General features: G+C 41.4%; 1 protein-coding gene across 1 annotated transcript in view; it reads right to left on the bottom strand.

Annotated features, from left to right (window-relative positions):
- The window catches only part of LOC146672878 (uncharacterized), a 210,235-nt gene that overhangs the window by 147,103 nt on the left and 51,778 nt on the right, over positions 1 to 11,354 (bottom strand). The window lies entirely within an intron of this gene.

The raw sequence follows: 11,354 nt of genomic DNA, 5'->3' as shown, positions 1-11,354 counted from the left end.
GCTGACGACACAGTGGTGTTGGGTGCCATCTCCAACAACGATGAGGCGGCCTACATGGATGAAGTGAAGAATCTGGCATCGTGGTGCCAGGACAACCACCTCCAGCTGAACGTCAGCAAGACCAAGGAGCTGGTGGTGGACTTCAGAAGGGGTCAACACAGAGACTACAAGCCCATTATCATCAATGGAGCTCCAGTGGAGAGGGTGCAGTCCTTCAAGTATCTTGGTGTCCACATCTCCTCAGACCTGACATGGGCTGCCCACATTCAGGTCCAGACCAAAAAGGCTAGGCAGCGCCTGTATCACCTATGACAACTGAGGAAGTTCAGGGTCTCTCCAAAGATCCTCAGGATTTTCTATACAGGCGCTGTGGAGAGCATCCTCACACAGAACATGACATCGTGGTTTGGGAACAGCTGTGTGAAGGACCAAAAAGCTTTCCAGAGAGTGATCCGTACAGCAGAACGCTGCTGCAGGATTGCTCTCCCCCCGCTTCAGATCACCTACACCAGGAGATGCCGGACTAGAGCAGCGCAGATACTGAAGGACCCGTCCCATCCTGGCAACAAACTGTTCCAACTTCTGCAATCTGGTAGAAGGTTCCGCATCATCCGGGCAAGGACAGAGAGACTCAAGAGGAGCTTCTATCCCCAAGCCATCCGTGCCCTAAACACACACACCCGCCCTCTCACATCATCTATAATTGACTGAGACAGGACTCTTCCAGACACTAAACCAAGGCACAATGTACATTTCAAATTACTTTAACTTTAAATATGTTTATATTGTCTATCCTGTAAAATAGTCAGATGTCTATTCATATTAATGTACAGAATTCACCTGCTTGCTGCTACTACTGCACATTCACCCAGTGTATATACTATATATATATATATATAATGTTCTTCCTCTACACCCCCCCCCCCCCCAATTTTTGCACATGTCGAGGAGCGTGTCAGGCTACATTTCACTGTGTGTTATACTTGTATAACTATGCATGTAACAAATAAAGAACCTTGAACCTTGAACCTTGAACCATAGGATGCTTTGCTGACAGGATTAACTTCACTCTCGGGGTAACATTTAACACAACCGTGGTGAAAACATCCTGCAAATTCATAAGCTGTATTACTTGTGGGGTCAAAACCGTCCACAAAATACGGTCCAACCCTCTGTTCGCCTCCTCTGAGAGCATGTTTGACCACTTTGCTGGTGGTGTGGGACACGTATTGAAGCCATTCAATAGAGACGTTAGAAAACGTCTTGTTCTGCTCAACGTATGCCCCGTCATACGTGAGAGCGAGCGCGTCTCTAGGCAGAAACAGCGTTTTATACACACCCATACTAAATGCAGCCAGGGTGGTATACGTGAATGGATCAACTTGTGTACAACCCAGTAGCGTGTCACGATAAATGCTGCATGCTTTACGCAGGACATCAACATCGTTAACACAGTAACGCCTGAGTTCAGCCTGAAAATCAAAGGGATTCTGTGAGGCAACCTGGTACCATTCCATGAATCGCACCTTATCGCTTTCAGACATGTGCTCATAGCCGTAGAAGGAGGGGTCTGGGTACGGGCCCACATAACGCTCATTATCCCTCGTATTAAACCTGTGTGGGAAATGGCCCTTCTGCAGGTCTTGAAAACCTAAAGCAGAGGGTATTTTGGCAAGGCCCATGGGCAAAAAGCTGAACGAATCAATCCACCGTTGGTCATAGTCCCTGTCATGCATTAAAATCACACGGCTCCCTCTCATTATGACACTAGGTGTTATGCTCTGTCTGACAAAGTACTCGAGGAGTATGTAGTTATCAAAGCCAGATGCATTATGTGCTATGAAAGTGTACCCACGAAACCTTGGGCGTCTGTAATGCTGCACAAACGCCTCCACACACTTTAATGTATTAAATGTGAACTTATTGCCCTTCAGATCAGACGCACACACAAAGTTAGCCTCGTGTTTACCGTTGTGGTACCGCGTCTCAAAATCATATAAAATGTATTTATCGTTAGGCTTCTGTTTTTCAACAGGCTGTATGAAACACTGATGCTCGGAGTCTCCTGCTAATTTAGGTTCGCGGCAGTGCTCGCATCTAGGCTGCGCACATTTGTGTGGCAATTTCTTGGATTCTCTATATGTGGTGCCACAGTGCATGCAATGTTTCATATTATCACAGGGGATCATGTTGTGTTTTAATTCAGGTAATTTGTGTTGTTGGTAACAGTGTTGTGATTTGCAGATGCGGTTACAGTCGCTGCATTTCACTGTGGGACCCCTGTGATGTTGACAGAGTGTGTAACATGTGTTACATCTATGTTTACAGCTGTGCTGTAATGGTGTATTATATATACTGTAACAGAAATTACACACATAGGACCCCCCCAAAAAAAGCGGGCAGGTTTAAAATCAGGTGGTAATGTTGATTATGGAGATACATCATCAACGTGTTAGGGTTTGGCTCTTCATGTGTGTAAAAACATTCCAGGCGTTTACGCCCTTCTGTGTGGTAATAGATTACAATCTTAATGTTGAAGTGCTTCTCAAATTTACCGACATCAGAGAATGATACTTGCTGTGTGTCGCATAGCCCTACTTCAGCATGCATCTGTTTAGCTGTAGCAAGTTTTTCATGCTCAGAGGATGATGAGTTTAATGAATGTGCTATGCATAGCGAGAAGCACAAATTGTTGTTTGTGTTGTTTGGTGTGTATAAATGTCTGCCTTTCTTTGAGAGAATCTCATCATAAGGTATGTGCGCCAGTCTTAAGCGAGCCCCACCACTACTGTTCTGAGCTATCGTGACAATAAACTCTAATTCATCATCACCGATAGATTCATCATTACTCTGCATAACTTGTGCAATTTGATCGAGAAACAGCTCCGGATCATACCGATCATCAGTGTTTAAAACAGCCTGAACATCTGAAGCCAGCGAGGGGCCACGCAGGACCACGTTTAGAACACTGCCCTGTTGGGATCCCGCCACAGCTCTGTCTATCACATTGGCTAAGCACTCGCGCACGCGCGCCAGCACTTGTTCTGGATGATCGAGACTTATACCTCTAAAATCAAGGCGTTCACGCAATTCGCGAGCATTAAAATTAGGTATCTCTCTAATGTGCGACTGAGAGCGGCTGCCGGACCCAGACTGCACAACGGGCTCAATTACAGCAGTATCTGTTTGTGAGAAATTTACAATGATTGAGGGGGTGTGTTGTGTTGCAGCATCACCAGCGGAGCCCGGACACACATGTGTGGTTGAAGTAATAGTAGAAGCGGTAACAGGCTCAATAACAACTGCAGTAGCTGCAGCAGAGGTGACCCGGCTAGATTGTGCATCAGACGCAAAATCACCAGCAGCACAAGCTATATGGTTAGCATCAGTAACAGCAACGGCCCGAGCAACACCTGCTGTACTATCACTATTATTAGCAACAATAGCCCCATCAGCAATAGCAGACGTAGGAACAGTCTGACAAGGATGTGTATCGGATGAGGATGATGCTGCTGCACTACTAAGTCTTGCATGCAAAACTTGGCATTTGTTTACTATTTGCGCAGCCCACTGGTTATAAGCCTCAAAGTCAAACCATTTAGCTCGAGTGGAAGTACCATCATTGTGTTTGAATAATTTACGGGGTGGGTCCATGGTGTGGATTTTAAAAGTCAGCGATTTAAAAAACGGGTACTAATGAGATCTAATAAACCCCAGGTACTGTTTATTGCCTGCCGGGTACTATTTAGACCCCCAGCTATTTCATGCAAGTTGCCCTGTGCTGCTTCTTGATGTTGATTGAGTTTAGTGACTATTTCTTGTAGCCCTCCTGTACTGCTTGTTGAAACTGGTTGAGTTTAACTGCTATTTCTTGCACATGCCTCTGTACTGCTTGTTGATGTTGGCTGAGTTTAGCATCGATCAAAGATAGGATATCATTTTTTGAAGCTATATGACTCTGTTCAGCAGGCTGAGCATCTGGAAGCTTCATGTAAACATCATACGCCGCTGATATTTGAGAGTCTGTTATGCCATCTTCTTCGAAATCTATGTGTGAATCAACGCTATTTCTGACACATTCTGGGGTGGTGGGTATATGAACTAGATCAAAATCTGATATACTGTACTCAAAAACATCAGAGAAATCGCGAGGTAGCCACTCACTCGGGGGTGTTGCAGGTTCGCTGATGAAGATCGGTTCTGACTCTCCACTGTTGCACAAAGCTGCAGGTTTTTGTTGTTCTGGGAGGTCGATACTGCTTAAACATTCCAAAAACGTCTGGAATCGTATGGTGTCCTGATCATTATGAGGAGGGGTGCTGTTCTGCAGTCTGTGAAGATAGATAGACATGTGTTAAAACATTTTATACATGTACCCATTTCAAACTGAATAAGCGTGTCTCCCTCTCTCTCTTTTTATCTAATTTATATATGCCTATGCTTACCTTGTAGTGTGCGTTATTCGGGATGGTCCTGCTTCTCCACACACCCGGTTCTCTGGCGTGGTTCTGTATGTGTAAAACGGTCAGTTTAGAACATTTGTAATTGTTTAAACCCCTTTAAAAAAAAAATACACAACTATACATCCCGTTGTATACACACCTGATGTAAGGTTGGGCTCTGTGGTAGCGGTGTCTGAATGTTTTCCTGCTCAGTTTGTTAACCCTGGAACAAATCAAACAAAAACGTTATTACATAATTTAAAACAATTGCTAGTTTAAAACATACATATGTTTACAAATCCAGTAATGCTGTACACACCTTGTGCCTGTTAGAGAACTAGTTCCAGCTGTAAAAGCGCCCGTTTCTGAAGAAAAGGGTCCTGGGCCGTTCTCCCGAACTCCTAAAAATTAAGCTTTTGTTTTAGGAAAAAAAATAGTTTGAATATCCTATAATATGTTAAAATAACACTTTTTAAAAATCCAATAATAGGTTTTGTTTTACTTACCGTTTACGATGTCCATGTTATAAAGAACGATGTTAGTGTTGATGATCGCAAAGAAGATGGTGTGCAGCGAATCTTGAGGCGTAAATGGCTCAGGGTTTCGGGCTCTGAGCGTGTTTTTTTATATAGGGTGGTGTTTCCAAAAAGAAAGGTATGTCTCCAATCAATTTAAATGAGACCCTACAGGGCTTTTGTCTTCTCAAGGAATTACAAAGGAGCCGATACTTCAGACAATAGGCGGGGTCGCCACCCGACTGGTACACCTGCCCCATTTACCTTGTCGAGGAATTACAAAAAGAGCCAATACCGGCCACTTTAAACAATAGGTTGGGCCCTTGTTCGCATGGTACTCTCAACAACTAAGTGATACCCGCGGTGGGCTTTTACAATCCTGAACAAATTCAAACAATTAGCCAGCTGTTGAAAAGTTGGAGCGGGTCTGGGCGACTGGTTTTAGAAGTATCACTGTAGCGTTTATTTTCTAAAGGGCTGAATGTTATTTGCGACTATCTGTTGTGTTAAAAACTACTCTGAAACCATGAAACCACTTACAGAAGAAATGGACCGTTTGATCCGTTTTTAAATAAATAAAATGCTTGCATCGCTGCAAGGTGTGACACCAGAATCACAAAATGAGTGTATTTAAAAGACGATTAGTTTGAAAAGAGCGATACTGGCTGCTTTTGGGGGAAAAGGTGACATTGTGTGCAGCGTGTTTTAGAAGTAGCCCCAATAGCATTTATTTTCTAAAGGGCTGAATGTTATTTGCGACCATCTGTTGTGTTAAAAACTACTCTGAAACCATGAAACCCCTTACAGAAGAAATGGCCCGTTTGATCCGTTTTTAAATAAATAAAATGCTTGCATCGGTGCAAGCTGAGACATTGTCAGATTTAGAAAATTAGTGTGATTAAAACACTATTACCAACACTTTTGACTAGAGCACCCCCTCTTTATTAAGTTTTATTAAGGTAAACCTATAAACTCATGTAACCCCTCTGACGCCCTGTGGTGTTTCCACACATGAACACCCATACCCCCCACCACACCTGAACGCGCATGCCCACACGCACGAAACCGGTCAAACCGGTTGTCAAACCGGTTTGGTTGGCCGCCATATTGGACTAGTGCCATCGTATTACTACTCACACCCTGTAAACCGAATGTACAGTCCAAACTTGTACTCAGATTTAACCAACCATCAGTTTCTGCTGGGCTTTACTCAGACAAACATGCACACACAAACACTGACGTGGATGTTGCTGCTATATACAGTTTTCCTCAGGACAAAGTTGGTCTCCTGTAGCTGCAGCTTATAAAAATCCATGTTATACAGTTTCTTCTGTGTAATAAATATATACATTTTTTTAAAGTATTGAAAGATATAAGTATTTTTCAGATGAGCAGCTGAGACTTATTCCAGGTACCACATGTTTGGACTTGTTCAGGGCAAAGTGATCATGGTTAAATTAACAGAGTCAAAATGCAATGACTCCATCAGCATTTATAAAACACCATAGTGAATGCCCCCAGTGTTAGAGGAAATATCCTCAGTTTGTAGTGTTAGTTGGGTTAAAAAACAAACAAAAACCTTGCTTACGAACTTTTGATAGATATAGATTTATTTAGACTTTTGATGTCTCTTCGCTTTCAAAGAGTTCTGTTTTAATTGTAATACCTGAATTAATGTACTTTAATCTAGCCTCTGACACTGTAAATACAATAATAATTAATAAAGATGGAAACTAATAGAAACTAAACAAAAACTATTTATTTTCAAAAAAAAAAAAAGACAAAAAATTGAAATGAGCAAATTCATTTCAGTTCAGAGGCACCTGGACTTCCGAGACACACTGAGCATGTGCAAAGGCTCGGCAAACCGAGACAATGCCAGCCTTTGACATGTTTGAGAAACTAGTCAACAACGGTTGGTAAAACATACTTTTTAGAAAATATTAATCTCGAAGGAAAATTGTTACATCCAAATGGTAAATGAAATGAAAATGAAATACAAATGAAGAAAGCACAAACAAAGCAGGAAGACGTTGACCTTGTTCAACAGCTGAGAGCTGCACACATGGAAGCTAATGAGAGCAATTCAGATGAATTAACATCCTTGATTACCAGGATTATGAGAAAAGAACAAAACCGAACATGGATGCACCACTTGTATAGGTTTAATACCCGTAAATAAACGGTTAATCCCACAAATCACTGCAAAATCATAGAAGACATAGAAAACATAGTTTCATGTCAATTCTGGACCCCTCCTCTTGATGCATGGACACTCCCATGAGTCAACTCAGCAGAACTCGATTCCTTTCTTAAAGAAAAAGGTTAGTTAGCTCATGTCCCAGGCAACATCAGGGCGCCTCCTCTGGAGTAGCTCCACTCCGGACCTGTAACCCTGCAATAAAAGATGTCAGTATGTGTTGCATATTAGGTTTGCTTAACACCTGGCTCCACAGGTGCCTGCATCCACGCTACCATTGCCTGGAAAAGATCTGGAAGTTAAATCAAACTTCACACTTGCAAACAATTGTAGATCATAAGAGTAATAAAGTATTCAGCATCAAAGTTAAGTATCATGTGCAGGTTTTGTCAGATCATTAAACCACTATTATTGCCATAGTCAGTGACTTTCCTTAAGCCACTCACTCATGTCATCACTACGAACTCGACAGCAGTCAGATAATGAGCCCAACACTAAAAATGTCACACAATCACTGCACTTCTGCTCTAACATCACTGTCTGTGCTGAATCCTTCACGAGCACTCTTAGAGAGAAACAAACATCAGCAAAACACACGAAGCATCCCGGAGGTCAGTCCTGGATCAACAGATTCCAGAGGTGCTGCAAAAAGGCCATAACGTTAACACTCTGCTGTAAAAGAGGTAATACTGGTTTCAAACACAGTATGTCTCACACTGCATTCACAGTTCCCCTGTAATATTCACATTTTCTCAACAACATAGTGTAATTGCATAACCAACATATAGCCAGTAAACACAGTTTCCTTCACACATAAACCCAGTAATCCTGTGAAAAAAACATTAACCAGTTGTGTGTCCTGCTATAAATCACATGATCAAATCACATGATTAACCCCCTGCTGTAGAAAAGAGAATGCAAATGTTAGCGCTGCGCAGGTATATACACATTTTCTCTGTGAGCAATACTCATGAATAATACACCCCTGGTATATTCACAAACACGGAGAAAAATGACAGCTAAAAAGATTACATTTGCAGAGTCGACATAGTCATGTGACCCAGCGTTTCCTCCTGGCCTGCATTTTTACCATTGCAAAAGACACACACACAGATGCATCCGGCCCTCTGCTCTGATAATGTGTAGCTTGCTCATCAGCTTAGAAGTGACCGCAACGCAACCTCACACAGTGTTGGTTGGTTTGCCGCACAAAAGACGCAAATACTTGCACAGTGATAAAGATTTGAATATTTAATTCATCTTCTCCATCTTGTAGTTTTAGCTTTTGTATACAGGGTTCAGCATATTGCTTGTTTTTATAGTTGTGCTCTACATCTCAACATAATAGGATGACAGGTTTTCAAACCGGTCAAGTGCCTCTATGCACTTCATTAGTTTAGGTATTTTCCTATTTTCCTTCATCTCATATGTCATTGTACTGAATTTGAGCAACCCTAAGCTTGATGCAGACTACTTTTAGAATTTATCCACCTCAATTAAATCTATGGTCTGGAGCACAGGCTGCCATTGATCAGGGCATATCTTAACTGCTGCTGGTGTGGGAATCTCTGCATGCTCATCAAGGCCGCTGTGTTTTCAGAAAACGTCTAACATTTGTTTATGGCAATATCCAAAAAAATTTGCGCTGCCAGGAGCGATTATTATTATTTTTTTTAATGAATGTGCCGTCTCCCTGTGAGGCAGTCTTGCTTACTCGGGAATCCATGATAACAACACAACCGGTGCCACAGACCACGCCTGCTCCGCACTAATTCACACAAACGCACACAAACACAACAACACAATTTAGGCCTACCATGGGCGATTGTAGCTCAAGAGTTGGCAGTTTGCCTTGTAATTGGAAGGTTGCTGGTTTGAGCCCCGGCTTGGTTGTTGTGTCCTTGGGCGAGACACTTCACCTACTGCCTACTGGTGATGGCCAGAGGGGCCGATGGCGCCATATGGCAGCTTCTGTCAGTCTGCCCCAGGGCAGCTGTGGCTACAACTGTAGCTGCCTCCACCAGTGTGTGGATGTGAGAGTGACTGAATAGTGGCATTGTAAAGCGCTTTGAGGGTCACTTTTATTTCTACAAATGATTTTCCTTTTGCTTTAGAAAACTCCACCATTGTCCTACACGCAGGTGATTCAATGTCAAATGTTATACTGAATCACATTCGTATTTGACAGTGGGAGGTTCTGTCATTGAACAGGTCTCTGAGACAAAGTTTCTCAGTTTAACTGTTAACAGTATGTTAAATTGGACAGTCACATAAATCAATTATTGACAATGGACAGGAGTGTTGCCATTGTAAAGCACCGCAGAAAATGCATTTCTAATAGAGTAATATAATAGTAGTAAACATTATTTTTGTCACATTTAGATCATTGTACAATAATTTGTTCAAGCACCACTGAAATAAAAGTTCCAAATTTCTCAAATCAAAGCAGTTTGTTTAATTTTAAACTGGCCATTCAATTTAAACCATGTTCAGTTTAAAGTTACCTGGTTGTCAAACTAATCAAATGCAGAGGACAGTGCAGCATAGAGGAATTCACTTCCACAGTTTTTGATCTTAGGAATGAACACAACTTTTTATATATTTACACATAAATAATCCTTAGAATTGGTTATTTTTGTTTGGTTGTTGACATTTTAGGTGATGAGCATGTCGGGCCCTTGGGATGGAGTTAATAATTTATAAAGCAAAAGTGAGTCATATAAATGTTTATTTGAAACAATTAAGATGTGTTTAATGTGAAGATGTTGGTTTTCAATTGTTCTTCTGCTGCTTTTGAGCATTTTCTTTGTCTTTTATGTAGTACACGTTTTATGTATGTTTTTTAAAACATTTCTCGGACCCCAGGTAGAGTAGCTACTGTTATTGCATGAGCTAATGCGGATCTTAACAAACTAAACTTGGAAAAAACTAAAACAAACTAAAGTGGAAAAAGGACAATTTCAAAATTAAAAAATAAATAAATAATAGAACAAAAAATCCAAAATGATGCTGTGTATGTGGTGTATGCTGTACAGTGCAGCGAGGAATGCCCAGACCTCTACGTTGGAGAGAGTTTTTCGCCCACCACAGAAACCTTCCTATGAAGTCCTCTAAGACAGCGGTCCCCAACCTTTTTTGCGCCACGGACCGGTTTGTGCCCGACAATATTTTCAGGGACCGGCCTTTAAGGTGTCGCGGATAAATACAACAAAATAAAACTAGTACCGGTACCGAAAAAAAGAAGATTTATTCATAACCAGAGATGGGCAGTAACGCGTTACTTGTAACGTGTTACTGTAATCCGATTACTTTTTTCAAGTAACGATTAAAGTAAGGGATTACTATTGCAAAAACGGTAATTAGATTACCGTTACTTTCCCGTAGGAACGCTGCGTTACTGCGTTACTAAAACCGTGATTTTTTTGCGAGAATGTCTCACGACAGTGACGTAAGCAAGTGCGCCGTTGGTGACAACAGCTGTGTGCAGATCAACAATGGATCACATATCGATTGTGGGAGAGAGTATGAGCATGCAGCGTTTAAAGCGTGGAAGTACTGACCTTACTTTGAGTTTGATTCCATAAAAAGTGACAAAAACATTAGCGTCCATCGTGCGTGGGAAGAAAACTTCTTTTTACAGCGAAAAAACCCCTAAACTTCCGAGCAAGCACCGAGTAGCTACGACGTAATGGGAAACTCACAGAGAAACTCACGGATTCTTCCACTGACCGCGGCACACCTGCACCAGGGTAAACCTCCGCCTACCCCACTCCTGCTTTACAGGTGAAAATAGAGCAACAGGACCGCTGAGTCTGTGACTTTATTTATTTTCTGCTGTGTTTTACTTGCATCTATTTGAAAGACTGAGTGTAAACACAAAAAATATTTTATTTTATGTGCTGGAATGTGCAGAAAATAGGTTTAAATGTTAAACTAATTTCTTCCAGTCAGAGAATGTTGCAGATAATTAAATTTTTGCTTGATGCATAAAGTTAAAAGATTAAAACTAATAAAACAAGTTAAAAAGAGACTTTTCCATTTGATTACATTTTGTATGATGGATTATGCAGAAAAAGTAGAATTGGGATGAAAGATCTATTTATCACCTGTTCAGGTTGTAAATCGGGTTTTTAAAAAGTAACTAAGTAACTAAGTAATTAATTACTTTTGAAAATAAGTAATCAGTAAAGTAACGGG

The sequence above is a fragment of the Rhamphochromis longiceps genome, linkage group LG3 (genome assembly GCF_057381845.1).
Source record: "Rhamphochromis longiceps isolate RC_006_pf linkage group LG3, R_longiceps_female_GT1.1, whole genome shotgun sequence".
Taxonomy (NCBI): Eukaryota; Metazoa; Chordata; class Actinopteri; order Cichliformes; family Cichlidae; genus Rhamphochromis; species Rhamphochromis longiceps.
Note: the sequence above shows the minus strand (reverse complement) of the source record. Positions and strands in the feature narration are given on the sequence as shown.